General features: G+C 38.0%; 1 pseudogene; it reads left to right on the top strand.

Moving 5' to 3' along the window:
* The first annotated feature begins 3,904 nt into the window (after nt 1-3,904).
* LOC133780111 (ubiquitin receptor RAD23c-like) lies at nt 3,905-5,353 on the top strand (annotated as a pseudogene).
* Nucleotides 5,354-16,287: the final 10,934 nt, after the last annotated feature.

The following is a 16,287-nucleotide window of genomic DNA, read 5'->3' on the forward strand; positions in this document are numbered from 1 at the left end:
CACTGGGTCTCCCCTATGAGAGTTAAGATGATCTCGAAGGTGATATGAGAGTCCTATCTTGAGGACTGTGCGCCGAGCTCAGGCATTGGCGCAGGTCTCCGCCAGAAAGGTCATTTCAACGGCTCCCAGTCCAATAACTCCTGTTTGAGAAGCTTGGAGCCCGCCTCTGGGGGTGAGGATCCGGGATTTCTCTGGGCGTCCTGCTACGATGGGAAGGTCCTGCGGAAAGAGGATTTCTCCTACTGCTCCCATGAGCTGGAGTATCCCAGACTGGCTGAGGAGGAGACAAATATCTTATGGGTGAAGGAGGATGCCTGACCGGAGATGCAATCCTGGTCCCGTCAGGGTGGATTAGGTTAGGTCGGGGCTGCTCGGCTCCGCCAACCTCCGGGTCCTGCGCTCGGCGGTTTGAGCGAGGTGCAGGATGGCTGGTCGGGAGGGGCTGGCGTTGTGAGCCCTCCCCGGATCTCCTTCGCGAATTCCCTCGAGCCCTCCTGGGCGCACTCGAGGGTGGAAGTGAGCTGGGAGTTGAGGTCCAGACCGATCGGCTATACTGTTGCTCAGCCCTAGGTAGCTCTTCGAAAGTTGTCTCTCGGTGGTGCAATGAGGGAGTAGAGTTTGGTGTCAGGGGTCTGACCAACCGCCTAGGCCTGGACCGATTACCCCGGCGGGACTTATGAGTCTCGCCTTGCCTCTTTCCAATGTTTGCGTCGGTTTTAAGAGGGGGTAGTCGGGCCAACACCCCCTGAATCTGCTGGTTAGCTTTTGCCAGTTGACTCCTCAGCTGTGCATTCTCCTTCTCCACCGCCGTATAGAAATCTGAGCTCGGATTAGGTGGTCGGGGAGCTGAACTTCCAGTGTCATCTTGGCCTATTGGCTGCTTGCCCGGCCGCTGTTGAACCTCAGGGTTCTGATCATCGGAGATGATGGCATGATGGGCCTCCTGCCCATCATTTTGGTCCTCCTCGTTACCATGTCTTGAGCGAGTGACCACCATGGTTAGGTATTTGCGATAGCACCAATCTAACAAGCTCTCAATGAATGCACCAAACTGTTGACGCGGTTCTTCGCCAACAGGTAATTAATAGAATAAGAGAATGAGATTAGTGCTAAGTAATGAACCGTAACAGATGACTGATCTTAAAATAAAATGGTGATACGAATACTTTTTTAGGTGGTTCAAAGGTTAAAATCCTTCTACTCCACCAGCAAATATTATTGCTAGTTTTCTGGTATTCTTTACAGGGTATTTCTATACACAATAGAATCCAACCCTTTGCAACTCCCAGGGTCTCCATATTTAAAGGAGAGGGCACCTGGGGGTTGGCACGGGGGGTCATCCCGTGACCTCCTTACCCATCATGTCACTTCTGTGACATTCATGATTAATTCCTAAAACCTGACAAATGAAGTGTGGTCTAATCAATAGGTAAGGGGGATAATGGGCCGCACGGCCCAACCCAGTCGTGGGTGCCTGAACATGCACGTTTATGCTGCATGTCCGAGAATTCAGGGATATATCAGACACGTGATGTCTGATATATGCACGTTTACATTGTGTGGTTGACTTTATAAAGGGTCACAGCCTCCAACTCAAGCTCGTACCTCGCGCTGGATGTCTTCTTACCCCACGATATCCATACCTCTGACCTGGCTCCTTAGTAATCTAAGTAAGCCTTTTGGTTACCCCGAGCAAAGGGGGGAGCTGGCGACAGCTGATCCGGGTACGTGGCACCTATGTGGCTGATATAATTATGCCATACCCCAGCTCGCTAATAGCCCGTGGAGAATTAGGGCGTACACAAGTATATCAGGAAGAACACCACAAAACAAAAGCTTTAATCAAGATACAAATTTAAAGACCAAAAAAATTGATCAAACAAATAACAGTAAAACAAAGAATAACAAAATAACAGGAAAAAACACACCAGAATTTACTTGGTTCGAACTAGAGCAAAATTGCTACTAGTCTACATCTAAGGGGCAGCCACTATTATTGATTCTTTCTTATACAATTCTCTTTACAACCTTTACAACACTCTTGTCTCTGTTCCTCTCAAGATGTTACAATTTTAGAGAATAAAACTTGTTCTTTTTCACGACCAGTGAAAAAACTAAAGTAATACAAACTTATATAGCAAAGTATTACAAGTAAAGAAATAGAACCAACAAAATTAATAGAAACAGTTAGAAGTTAGTTGCTTGGACCAATATAACAAATTTCCTCCTTGGTTCAGAAACTAAACTTGAACTAGTGACTGCCCAAATAGCCCCGTAGGGCCTATCCATCTTGTAATTGAATGAGATCCAAGCAATGATAAAACTTGCTGCCTGGAAGTACTTTAGTAATCATATCAGATGGATTATGTTCAGTAGGAATCTTCTTAACTTTCACCAATCCTTGAGCAATAACTTCTCTCACAAAATGTAGTTTGATATCTACATGTTTTGTTCTTTCATGGTACACTTGATTTTTAGACAAGTGTATAGCACTTTGGTTAGCACAGTAAACAGTAATGACATCATTCTGTAACTTCAGTACCTAAGCAATACCTTCAAGCCACATAGCTTCTTTAACTGCCTCAGTGAGAGCAATGTATTCAGCCACATAGATCTGTGCTTCATAACTGGAGAAAAAACATCATTGAAATCAATGCCTTCCCTTTGTGTGAACCCATGAGCAACAAGCCTAGCCTTGAATCTGCCTCTTTCAACCCCAGGAATTCCTTTTTTAAACTTGAAAATCCACTTACAGCTTACCAATCTAGAACCAGTAGGCCTTTTTGCTAAACTCCATGTATTATTGTCATATAGACATTTCATCTCCTCATCCATGGCTGTAAGCCAATTTTTTCTGTCCTTACAAGCAATAGCAGTTTTAAAACTCTTAGGTTCATCATCAAGGACTGCACTTGCTGCCACTAAGGAGAAGGCCATTAAATCTGCATAACCAAATCTCTCAAGAGCTTGTAGTGTTCACTATGTTTATTTAATTAATGAAGTGTTAGTGCTCTCTTCTTTGAGGCTTGGTTCATACAAAAAAACAATCTGGTCTATAAAGTACAATTGAACATCAAATTTGAGGCTATTAGTACTTTTTGCTTTTATTTTGAAAACAGGGAAACGGAAAATAGTGTGGTCTATAATTAGTTTGAAGCTCTTGTAAAATAGTTATTTTGATTTATTAATATCTACTTTGAACTCATAAGGATGTCAAAGTATATGATGATATGATTGACTATATCAATAGTAGTTGCTGGTACAAAATAATGGTAAGCCTTTTATTTTGGTTGCTTTCTCACGAGCATTGAATTAAGTATCAACGCAGAATTCCAACTATATTTAGTTAGTCTCTCACAAGCCTATTTGCACTTTTGATTTCTATAGATATGACTTTCCTTCTTTATTTCTTTTATTTGTAGCAAATCATACTGTTTAACTGTTATGTATGCTTTTCTAATTTTTTCCATTCATAGTTCTCTTCTTAAGGTACCATTTTCTATCTTATAGTTATGTAAATTAGAACTAGAATTTTTCTATGCAAATAAAACCCGACAGCGGTGCTCCCTTTTGAGCAATTGCAATGGTGAATCTAAGCATAATAGTACTGACTCTCAATATAAATGTAATAAACTTTAATTGGACTAATATAAGATGAGTTTTTGTTTTAACTCAGAAGTTTATGATTTTTTGCTCATTATAAGTGATGTATTCTCTTCTTCTATTTAACACTTCTATATATTTCTATAAAGTTCAGTTCATTCATTCTCTATCCTCTCTGATTTTCTCATTCACTTTCATTTATGAATTTAACTGTTTGTTTTGTGGAAAATTCATATGCTTAGATTTTTCTTTCTTAATAGGCTGATATGACCATGTTAGAAGATGAACGACCAACAAAAAGATGACTTTCATCAGCCCTTGTCAAGGTATAAAGAAGAAAGTCTTTTGTTGTGCTTTAGAATTATGCTGCTGAATGTTTCTTTCATTTTCATTAAGTTTTAGGTATTGATAGAGTTCTCTGGCTTTGGTTTATCTTAGTAGTTTTCTATTGGGTTGAAGAGATATAAAAACAAGTTAACAAAATAGCCCTTAACAAGAAAAAGTGACTGATAAATTATATTTTGATTCTCCTTTCAACAAAATATGTGGTTTTTATAACATGAAAAATAATATTTTTGAAAGGTTAATATTCTCCAAAGGTTTGTTGTAAGAGACATTCTTTGTTGATGACATTGTGAAGTTGACATAGATGTTATGCATCAGGGAATTCTTGAACAGGTAGATGTTCCACCAGTTGCCCAAGTTCCTGCTCAGGCAGCAGCAAACTCCCCAGCAATCATTCCTCCAGTGCAAGCATCACAACCTGCTGTTGTCCCTAATGCAAATCCACTGGACCTCTTCTCACAGGTAGCTATTGTTCTACCTCTTAACTTTTGAATTCTTCTTTCAGATAGATGCTCCTTTGAAGTTTGAATTGTATTTTATGATCAGCTAATTAATAAAATATATTACTATTCTTGAATTAGGGCCTGCCAAATGTGGGTGCAAATGATGATGCTGGCAATTTGGATTTTCTTCGAAACAGTCAACAGGTACTTGATTTTTTTTCCTTTCTTTTTTTCTCTGATCCATATGGAGCTGTACTCTTTTTTTTATTGCTGTAGTCATGGTTGGATTTTTTTCTCTAACTTTCATTGTAGTTCCAAGCATTGCGAGCAATGGTGCAAGCAAACCCTTAAATTCAGCAGGTTAGGCTTTCATAAAGAAACAAAATGGGTGTGGATAGCTTGGTCATTTTGGTGGCAGACGGACACTAAATAGTACTCATGCTACACTTATTGTTTTGCAGCCTATGCTTCAAGAGCTAGGGAAACAAAATCCACATCTTGTGCATCTCATACAAGAGCCTCAGGCTAACTTTTTGCGCCTGATAAATGAACATGTCGAGGGAGGAAAAGGGTGAGATGAATGCAGTTTTTGTTTTTTATTATTTATCAGTTTTTGTTATCTACTTGACATGCTAATTTTTCATTTTTATTATACAATCAGGAACGTTCTGAGCCTGATGGCTTCAGCCATGCCACATGCTATGACTGTAACTCCTGAGGAGTGGGCAGCCATTGAACGTGTTTGTTTCTAATCTTTGTTTAACCTCTGTGTAGTCCCTCTCTTGTTTGTGCTTTTATCCAAGAGCCAAGATGGCCACTCAAGAACATTTATTGCATTTTTTTTATTCTTAAACATATAATTTAGACGGTTGAAACCTTTACTGCACTGTTTTATAGTTAATTTTATTATAATGTTTCAGTCAGTTCTATGTATCAACAATCATTCAGATCAATCACATTTTAAGACCAAAATAAATAAATAAATAGTCAATTGAACAGAGGGAAAAACTCTAGTGATGGTTAAAAATATAGAAGTGGCTGTTAGACAAAATAATGCGAAAGACTTGGCACTTGATCATGCTATACATCTGTTGCTCGCTGGTATGGTTGCCAAGTGTTTGTGTATTGGTTCTGGTTCAGTTTTCTCACCACAATCACTTGAGTAGACAATGAGGGACTGCTTTTGAGTACTGCCCTTGGGGTATGTTCATTTCTTCATTTATTGATTCTTTATGTTATTTTTCTTCTATTTCTTGTTTTAAAGTGTTATTTGTTTCATTTGGAAAAACAGGGGAGGCGGTATTTCTGGGTTTTCAGCACTACATTTTGGCCCTTGGAACTGCAGTGATGATCCCTTCTTTCCTTGTTCCTTACATGGGTGGTACTGATGTGAGCTCATTTTTCATAAAAGACCAATATTTCTTTTTAAGCAAGAAATTAATATAGTTTGTGAGCGGATCCTTTAATGTTTCCTCATACTAATTTTGCTCATCCTCCTTTCTTTACTAAAGTGATAAAGTCAAGTTTTTGGAGTTGTTTATGTATCAAAGTTGAAACTTTGTTAATGATTTTATGAACGATCTTTGAAAAATAAAATTTCATCAGGGTGATAAAGTCAGAGTAGGATAGACTCTACTGTTTGTTGAAGGAATTAACACACTTCTTCAAACTCTCTTTGGAACCAGACTGCCTACTGTTATTGGAGGGTCTTATGCATTCATGGTCCCTATTATATCTATCATTCCTGATTCATCATTGGCTAGTATTGAGGACCCTCATATCGTCAGTGCAACCCTTCTATTCTTGAATAAGGCATTTCCTTTTCCTTGATATCACTAAAGCATTCTTTTATGGTATGACTTCTTTGCTATCTATGTGTTGTAAGGAAGCTTACTTTTCTTGTAAATTTTTCTAGAGATTTCTCAACACCATGAGAGCAGTCCAAGGTGCTTTGATAGTAGCATCAAGCATACAGATTATCCTAGGATACAGTCAAATTTAGGCCATCTGTTCCTGGTAAGATTTATCTATCTTGGAATTAGAGGTAGTTGATTCAGGTATAATGCTGAAACCTGAAAACAACAGTATAATAGCTTGTGATTCTTGCTATTCAAATGGTTCTTTAGAGGGAATAAGAATTGGATGGTTCCTATTCCAAGGGGGAAAACAATGATTCCTTTGTTTTTAAGTGTCAAGTGCAGTACCAATCTTTCAAAATCCTGATATTTCTATGCAATTTATGGTATTGAACTTGGTTTGGTCACATTTTTAGTCTTACTGAACCATTTTCTCTAGTTCAAACATGATATGGACTAGTCCTTTATGAATGCTGAATGGAAATTTGACCATATGGTCCCCATGCATTTTTCTGTTGAAATATGTTTTACCGTACATTGGCTTTAAGGTCTGTTAACTATATTTTGCACTTTGGAATTGGCACAAATGGGAATCTTCAATTTGTTGTGTTTTGATTATTTAAAAATTTGCCAAGAGTTTCTTTTCTTGATAGGCTTATTTTATTTTTCTATAAATTTTTTGGTTTACCTTGTTCTTTCTATTGATATTTTTTTTCTTTATGCTCTAGGCGGTGTGTTTTGCTTTAATGGGCATTGGAAGCTCATTTCATGCTCAAGAAACTGTTGTGAGTGGGTAATTGGAGAGTCATAGGATATTTGATTCTGAGTTTTCCCGCGCGAAGTTCTTGCAGCTCTTGAGCTGGAGCCATGGCAAAAACAAGATCTAGAGTGCAGGGGAATCTGAATTCGAACAAGAAGAAGAAGAAGAAAGGACCTAATTCCATCTCAGATATCCAAAAGATGAAATCCATGGAGGCGGTTCTGGGGGTGGACCCAATAGTGTTTTCAGATGTGGAGGAAGAACGCATTGATGACTCTGATCTGGTGAAACAGTCACCTGCATTGTGTGAATTGTCCCCTAAGCCTCTCTCACCCAGATCGTCTCTTCAATCGATTCAACAGCAGGAGCACATTCGGCAGGATTTTGCTCAATTCTTGGAGGCTACTAATCGATGTTCTGGTAATATTTCACAAGGTAAATCTGCTCACCCTCCTGTTTTACAGACTGGAACTGTTGAACGACGCATTGGAAATTCTAGCCTGAGTACTGGATCGAAGACTAAGGTCAAGATCACTATGGATGATATAGAAGAAGAAGTGGATTTATGGAAATCGTCTATTGTCTGCTACGCTTTGGGGGCAAACCCACCACTATCAATTCTGGAAGGATTTGCTCGCAGGATGTGGAATGACAAGATTGACAAGGTAGGCATGCTGTCTTATGGTGTTTTCTTAATTCGGTTCATATCCATTGCAGATCGAGATGAGGTACTTAAAGGTGGCTATGTCTTTTTTAACAAAAGGACTGTAGTCATGAAGGCTTGGGACCCTGCAATTAATTTCAAAAAGGAGGATATCAGGCTGGTACCGATTTGGGTACATCTAGATGATTTGGACTTGAAATACTGGGGGGAGAAATCTTTGTTCAAGATCATTGGACAGGTTGGGACTCCCTTAATGGTGGACGAAGTGACTAAATTCAGGGATAAACTCAGTTTTCCTAGAATTTTAATTGAAGTTTCTATGAATCAAGAGTTTCCAGACATAATATACTTTGAAGATGAGAATGGATTTAATACCTCAGTCTCAGTCACATATGAATGGAAGCCAATTGTGTGTAATCACTGTTCTGGTTTGGGCCACTCCACGGCTGAATGTAGGAAAAAAGAAGGAAGGAAACAAGAGTGGGTAATAAAAAATAATGGAAAACAAAAGGCTGTTGCTGAATCTAGCAAAGCCAATAAGCTTGATGATGATGGTTATCAACCAGTTACTAAAGGATGGAAACCAAAAGATCCGGTTCCAGCAATGACTGTAATGGACAATCCTTTTCAGGCTTTAGCAGAATCTTTACCAGAATCACTAACCTCAGCTACTGGACAGGGAGATCAGATTGAGGAAAGCCAAAAACAGATTCTAGATAGGAACGACACAGGAGGAGGGGGAGGACCTCCTCTTTCATATGGATAAAATAATGAGTTGGAACGTCCGAGGGATCAACAGCCACCAAAAACAACATTCAGTCAAACAACTGATTGTTAATAAAAAAATAGGGCTTGTTGGTCTCCTCAAGACGAGAGTTAAAGCCCGGAACCTTGGGGCTTTATATGTTAGAATGTTTTCGGGATGGTGTTTCACATCTAATAGTGCATGGCATGATGGGGGTAGAATTATAGTAAGCTGGAACCCTCTTAGTTTTACGGTGACTATTTTGAGATGCTCAAGCCAATTCATTCATCTGTTTGTTGAACCAGTAGGTAAACAGGGCGGTTTCTATGTTACTTTCATCTATGGTTTCAATGATGAGGATGGGAGGAGAGGACTTTGGAGAGATCTGCAGGAGCTCTCTAGATTGGATTCTTGGATTGTCCTGGGTGATTTCAATGATATTCTTAGTAAAGAAGAGAGAGTTAGTACAGGGGTAAGATTCAAGAATTTGGTGGATTTTCGTAACTGTGTTGAAGCTTGTCAATTAGAAGACGTTAAGTACAGTGGCAACTATTTTACTTGGAATAATAAGCAACAAGGAGAGGAGAGGATTTTTTCAAAACTGGACCGAGTGTTAGCTAACCAGAAATGGTTGGATTCTTATCCTACTGCTGAAGTATTTTTTCCAAATGAAGGACTGTTTGATCATACGCCTGCAATTCTGACTGTGTATGAGGTAGTGTTGAGTGGGAAAAAGCCTTTCAGATACTTTAGGATGTGGTCTTCTCATCCTAATAGTTCAGAAATGATTAGTAAGTCTTGGCAGCAGCAGGCACATGGTACTAGCATGTATCAGCTAGTGACAAAGCTAAAGAGACTCAAATTAATCTTCAAAGAAATTAATCAGTTGGGGTTTTCTGATCTGCATTCTGCTGTTCTGAAAGCTAGAACACATCTGGATGCATGTCAAGATGCAGTCAGAGGGGATCCTATGAGTCAGGAAATGCAGCTCCGTGAACTAGAAGCTCGAAAAGATTATGCTAAGGTCCATAGTGCATATCAATCTTTTTTACAGCAAAAGGCTAAGTTGAGTTGGGTTAAAGATGGTGATGACAACACAACATTTTTTCACAGAAGTATTCGGGACAGAAGGTCACAAAACAGAGTGCTTACTATATTGAATGAAAGTGGAGTTCGGGTAGAAGAACCACAACAAATTATTGAGACTTTTTTGGAGTATTACAAGAAGCTACTGGGCAGCACATTAGCAAACAGAAAGGCTGTTTTGACCTCAGTTATGCAAGATGGGCCTGTGGTTTCACAGCACCAAGCTCACTTGTTGCAGGCTGATTACTCCATGGAAGAAATTAAGAAAGCAATGTTTGACATACCTGGACTCAAAGCTCCTGGTCCGGATGGATATGGTAGCTACTTTTTCCAAGATAATTGGAATCTTGTTGGAAATGATGTATATGAAGCTATTACTTCTTTTCTCCATACAGGGCAGCTTCTAAAAGAAATTAATTCCACTGTTTTGACACTTATTCCTAAAACTAAGTGCCCAAATTCAGTTAGTGATTACCGCCCCATTGCTTGTTGCAATGTCATCTATAAGGCTGCTACCAAATTAATTTGTTCAAGGCTCAAACTCATTATCCCTAGTTTGGTGGCACAGAACCAAGGGGGATTTGTGAAAGGAATATTTATTGGGCATAACATCATGATATGTCAAGATCTCATTCGACATTATGGGAGGAAATCTGCCAAGGCTAATTGTATGATCAAACTAGATCTACAAAAAGCATATGACACTATTGAGTGGGGCTTCATTGAAGAAATGCTCAGTGCATTTAAGTTTCCAGAAAATTTTATAAAGTTGATCATGAAGTGTGTCCGAACTCCGAGATTTTCACTAATGCTAAATGGTTCCCTGCAAGGTTTCTTTGAGGCAAAGAGAGGACTGAGGCAAGGTGACCCAATGTCCCCCCTCCTCTTTGTTTTAGGAATGGAATACCTCTCCAGGATTATGTAAAAAGTGGGACAAAAACAGGGTTTTAAATTCCATGAACGGTGTAGCGAATTGAAGCTAAATCATCTTAGCTTTGCGAACGATGTACTAATATTCTATCATGGAGACTTCAAGAGCATCTACTTTATGTTGCAGGGCCTCAAATTGTTCTCTATTACTTCGGGGCTATTGCCTAAATGCTCAAAATCTGCATTTTATTGCAGTAATATGCAGGATAGTGAAGTTCAGAGAGTGTTAGATGCATCCGGTTTCAAGAAGAGTGAGGTTCCTTTCAAGTACTTGGGTGTCCCCATTTGTGCTAAACTCATTTCAGCAGCAGAGTGCAATGTACTAGTGGAGAAAATGATAGCTCGAATCAAGACATGGAGTACAAGAAACTTATCTTTTGTAGGAAGAGTGGTACTAATTAACTCTGTACTGATGTCCATTCACTCATATTGGTGTCAAGTGCTGGTACTGCCCAAGAGAATTGTTAGAGAAATAGAATCAATATGCCGAGGCTTCTTATGGAATGGGCATCACTGTTTGAATGGAGCTGCTGCAGTTGCTTGGACAGTTTTGTGCCAATCTAAAATTTCTAGCGGACTTGGTTTTAAAAGCATCTCTGAATGGAATATTGTGGCTATGAGCAAGTATGTTTGGGCTATTGCTAATAAGGAGGATAACTTGTGGGTTAAATGGGTTCATCATGTGTATATAAAACAAGAAGATTGGTGGAATTACAAGGCTACGGTACAAGGGAGCTGGTACTGGAGGAAACTTGTGGCAATTAAGGACAAGATGAAGACGTTAGTTGATACCTCTCTGTTTACCCTTGATAAGCACACGACTTCACAGGGGTATAGGCTGCTGTGTCCTATAACTAACAGAGTTTTTTGGAGCAAAGTGGTTTGGTGTAGACTTAACATTCCCAAGCATAGCTTCATGATGTGGCTAGCTGTACTAAAAAGACTCAAGACCAGGGATAGATTACTCAGTTTTCAGGTCATAGATAATGCCGATTGTTTGCTCTGTAGTAGAAACATAGAATCATTAGACCATTTGTTTTTTGAGTGTCCATACTCAACTGATTGCCTGGAGAAAATTAAACAATGGCTGAACTGGAGCATGAGAACAACATCATTATCAAGAATAATTCGGTGGATAGGAAAGGCTAAGATTAGCAAGTTTAAGAAGAATTTGTTTTCGGCAGTCATTGCAGCTCTTGTATACCAGATTTGGCACAACAGAAATTGTAAATTATGGCTGTCAACTTTGGAAAGTACTGATGCAGCTGTGCTCAAAACTAAGGATTCAGTTAAACATAGAATCATGTGCTTGTGGCCTAGGAATGTAACTAAAAGAGACATAGATTGGTTTAATACTTTGTAAAGAAATTTACTGTATAGTTGATCAGATCCCCCTGTTTGGAGGATGCTAATAGGTTGTAAAAGTTGTTTTGGAGTAATGATATACTTGCTGATTCATCAAAAAAAAAAAAAAAAAAATTGGAGAGTCGAGTGTGGTAAATACTGTTCTTTTCCTGTGTACTGTGTTATGTTTGGGGTCATTTGGGACATGTTACTTTCTGATTCTTTTGAGATCTGCATGTAAAAGCCTCAACTTATCTGTTTGCATACATTTTTTGAAAACATCAGGTTCTGGCCTTCGGGTACTGTGTGACTTCAGGCCATCAACTACAGAGGTTAACATAACAATAAAGCTTTTACTTGTGTTGCTTTTCTCGACGGTGGAGTTTTGTTGTCTCAGTTCTTGTTTTGGTGGCATGATAAACATGGAATCTGTCGAGGACGTGGCTAATATTTCTAATGTGTCTGGGATTACTACCCATTCTTTGCAACTGTACAGTCATTGCTGACCACTGGACCGTCTCCTTGCAACTGTTGTTTATTTCTTTGTGTTGAAAGTAGTAACTTTTAACTATGTTGAATATTTAAGACTCCTTGAATACTTAAAGAACATTTTGTTGTTGATGATAGTGTTGAATGTTTTAAACTAATTTGTGGATTGTTAATACAATGTTGAATGTTCTTACTTTTTGTTATTTGAAAATCAAGTTCATTTGATGATGCTAGTATATATTAGAAAGCTAATTTTAATTATATAAAAAAATTAAAATATAATAGAATAAATTAGTGTTATATAAATAAAATATATAATGAGAATTTAAACTTATCTAAATATTAAAATAATACAAAAATTGTGTTATAATATCTATTACAATAACACTTTTTATGCAAAGAATTGTGTTATGCAAACTTCATTATATAACACAAATAATGTGTTATACTAAAGTGTAGTATAACAGAAAAAATGTGTTATACTAAAGTATAGTATAACACAAAAAATGTGTTATAGTAAAGTGTAGTTTAACACAAAAAAAGTGTTATACTAAAGTGTAGTATAACACAAATTTATAAGTATTGAAATATGTTATATAATCGACTATAAATAACATAATTAAACACTTATCTATATATTAAAATAACACAGGAAATGTGTTATCGTTGACAGTATAATAACACATTTGTATAGCAATGATAAAGTGTTATGTAAAGTACCCTGACCTACGATAACATAATCAGTCTTAATACATCATAAAGTGTTATGGTATGTTTTGATAACACATTTTCGGTGTTATTAAAAGCATTTTTTCTTGTAGTGTCTTTTTGAACTAACAACTAAAAATATTTATAAATAATTGTGTGATAGGTGATAACAACAACCATTTTTAGTTCAACCTCTGAATCCAATCTTGAAAGTCCTTTGCCACAAAAAATAGGTAACTAGTAACTACCACTTATTAAAAAATCATACATACTAATATATAGTCTCACAAACTTTATATTTCTTTGGGGTTAAATCCTTTTAACATTCATATATATACTGCCAAACCTAATCTGTCAAGCTACAAAAATTTGATGACTGATGTGATTTCATTTGTGTACATATTACAAATATCTGAGAATTAAAAAATATTATAATATAAAAAGAAGAGGTTAGTGAAGGTAACTAAAAAACTGAGGGGGTCAATTACAGATTGCAATGGAGCTTGTGATGCAGGTGTGAAAAGTCATCGAGGCCAGTAAAAGGGCATGCGGCGACACGTGTTGTGCTCGTTGTGATTGTGTGCCATTGGGCACTTCCGGTAACTATGATGCCTGCCCCTGCTATGACAACTTGATCACCCACGACGGTCACCACAAATGCCCTTGATTTATCCATATTGTTCTGGTCAAAATCTTGCACATGAATTTTTTGTGCTTGTGAACTTCAGATTACCAGACTGTTGATGTTAATCAATGTTAGTCTACGTGTTCCATTGGCTTAACCAATGGCATAAATGCATTCTTCCATTGAATGAGTAGAATAAACATGAGTGTACCTGCAAAAGACACTCTGATGCTTAAGTCAGCACAATGTTCCTTCTCTCAATCCTTAATCTCAACAAACTTTAACTAGGTTCAAGAACGGTGGTCCCAAAAATGGTCCCCCGTCTTCTATTTATAGAAACATAATAAGGAGTAAGGTTAGGACCACTTATCCTGATTGGTCCCCGTGTTCAATTTCACTTACTCTTTTTCCATCTCTTTTTCTTCTCCACACTTTGAGATCAAGTGCTCACCAATTTTTGTTCATATGAGTTCAAAGCTTATTTGTCTTTTTCTGCGCGTAGGCTCAGAACTCAACAATCTACTCAATCACTTGAGCTCAGAACTCATCAATCTACTCAATTATTTGAGCTCCGAGCCCATCAATCAATTCAATCACTTAAGCTTAGAGCTCATCAATCTATTCAATCACTTGAGCTCAGAGCTCATCAATATGTTCAATCAGTTTAGCTCAAAGCTCATCAATATGTTCATTCATTTGAGTTCAGTGCTCATCGATCTATTCAATCATTTAAGCTCAGAGCTCCTCAATCATTTGAGCTCAGAGCTTATCGGTCTATTCAATCATTTGAGCTCAGAACTCATCAATCTGTTCAATCATTTGAGAGCTCATCAATATGTTCAATCGTTTGAGCTCAGAGCTCATCGATCTATTCAATCATTTGAGCTCAAAGCTCATTCGTCAAACATACTTTGCAGAGCTCATATTTTGTTTGTGTAAGACCGTCATTTTGTACTCAGACATTGCAAACCTTTCTCTTCATTTCTAATAGAGTCTTCACTTTTCCCATCTTTCAATTAAAGAATTATACAATGTCAGCCATGGCAAATTATTCCCATACAATTGCCCCTTGCCTTTTTTCATTTAAGATATTCGATAATGGATAAAGGCAATTCTTATTTTCGATAGTTATACCTATCTTCCGTGCTTAACTTTTCATTTATGCGTATGTGCAGATTTTCTATCAAACATTTATTACCAGTCCCATCTTTCAAATTCCCAATCTATCACGTGGGAAAAGTTTCTCTCTCTCATAACCGCCACATCTTTTAATCTCCCTTCTTTCTTCTTGAATTCCTCATTTTCCCCAAATCTTCATTTTTCGATTATCACCCAACTTTATTTCTTACATCTCTCCTAAATTTAATTAAGGATTTTATGCTCCCATCTTTCTTCTGCTCCAAATCTTCTTTTCCTCCTAGTAATCGCTCAATCATGGCTTCCAAACATTCTAGCAAAACTTCTTCTAAGGCTTTGTCTTCGTCTCCGGCCCCCAAATCGCTCGAAGATAAATATGACAAAGTGTGCGTTGAATTAGAACACAAACGCACCCTCCCCTTCAACATCGAAATATGTCGTTTGACTGAAGAAGAGCTCAAGAAATGGCATTTTGAAGATATTTGTGCCCATGATGAAATCGTCATTGGTCCCGAGCACCTGGAATTGATCCAATTTCTAATTCCTTCCCTTTTGATTCATCTGTTAGCATTACCAATATCCATTTGATGCAACTTGTCACAAACGCCATTAAATCGGTATGCGATGCTACTATGATCGATCATCTTTACAAAATGACAATCAGTATTCAAGATATATTTTCTTGCTTTTCTTGTACTGTGCATCCTTACCGTGCATCCTTAGAGTCAAGATGAGTGTCAATACAACACTTATTAACTTTATCCTCGAACAAAACGCTTTATGTTCAAAGATCGGGCAATGACTAACAAGCACTGGGATGAGCTTCCCTTCATGGTTAATGGAGAGTGGTATACCCTTATATTCCTAAAGATATCTTCACCCTGCCACGAGTTTTTCAGAAAGGTTAGTTGTTATTCCTTTTTGTTGTTCTTTACATGCATGCTTTGTTGTCGCTTTTCTTTGCACCTCTGTTTTTTCATAAATTCAATGGCCTTCAAACATTGCATTATCTGAGTAGCGCGAATCCCAGCTTTATTTTTTCAAAATCATTTATGAGCATAAGGACAACCTCATTCCCATTGGAAGAATGTTCAAGAATCCTCTCAAGGGTTATATGCCAAGACTCAGTTTTCCACACACTATCGATCGCCATGCCACTTTCTTGCTTGCTAGTTGTGACAATCATGTTGAACAAAAATATTATGACAAGTATCTGTTGTACGTGTCATCCTACACCAGCAGCCCTGATTCTATCCATTATGCCCCCGTTCCCCTTAGATTTACTTTTAGCGCTGCAAGCTATGGTTTTGACTGATTCTGCGGAATTCGTCAGTGCTCAAGAGGCAGGCTCCAATTCTGAAGGAGGTTGTGATGCAGGTCCTACATAGAGTACTCATTCCCCTTATAAGTCTCAGTCATTTGATGATCATCATGATCTCTCACTGACTTTTGTGCCTCTCACTATTTTGGTGATCACCAACTCTTGCTAATAGAGACAAAGGCATTAAGGAGTCAGGCTCCAAGTTGAGCAGCACCAAACGGCTTTCCAAGT

This window comes from Humulus lupulus, chromosome 5 (genome assembly GCF_963169125.1).
Source record: "Humulus lupulus chromosome 5, drHumLupu1.1, whole genome shotgun sequence".
In the NCBI taxonomy this organism is placed as follows: Eukaryota; Viridiplantae; Streptophyta; class Magnoliopsida; order Rosales; family Cannabaceae; genus Humulus; species Humulus lupulus.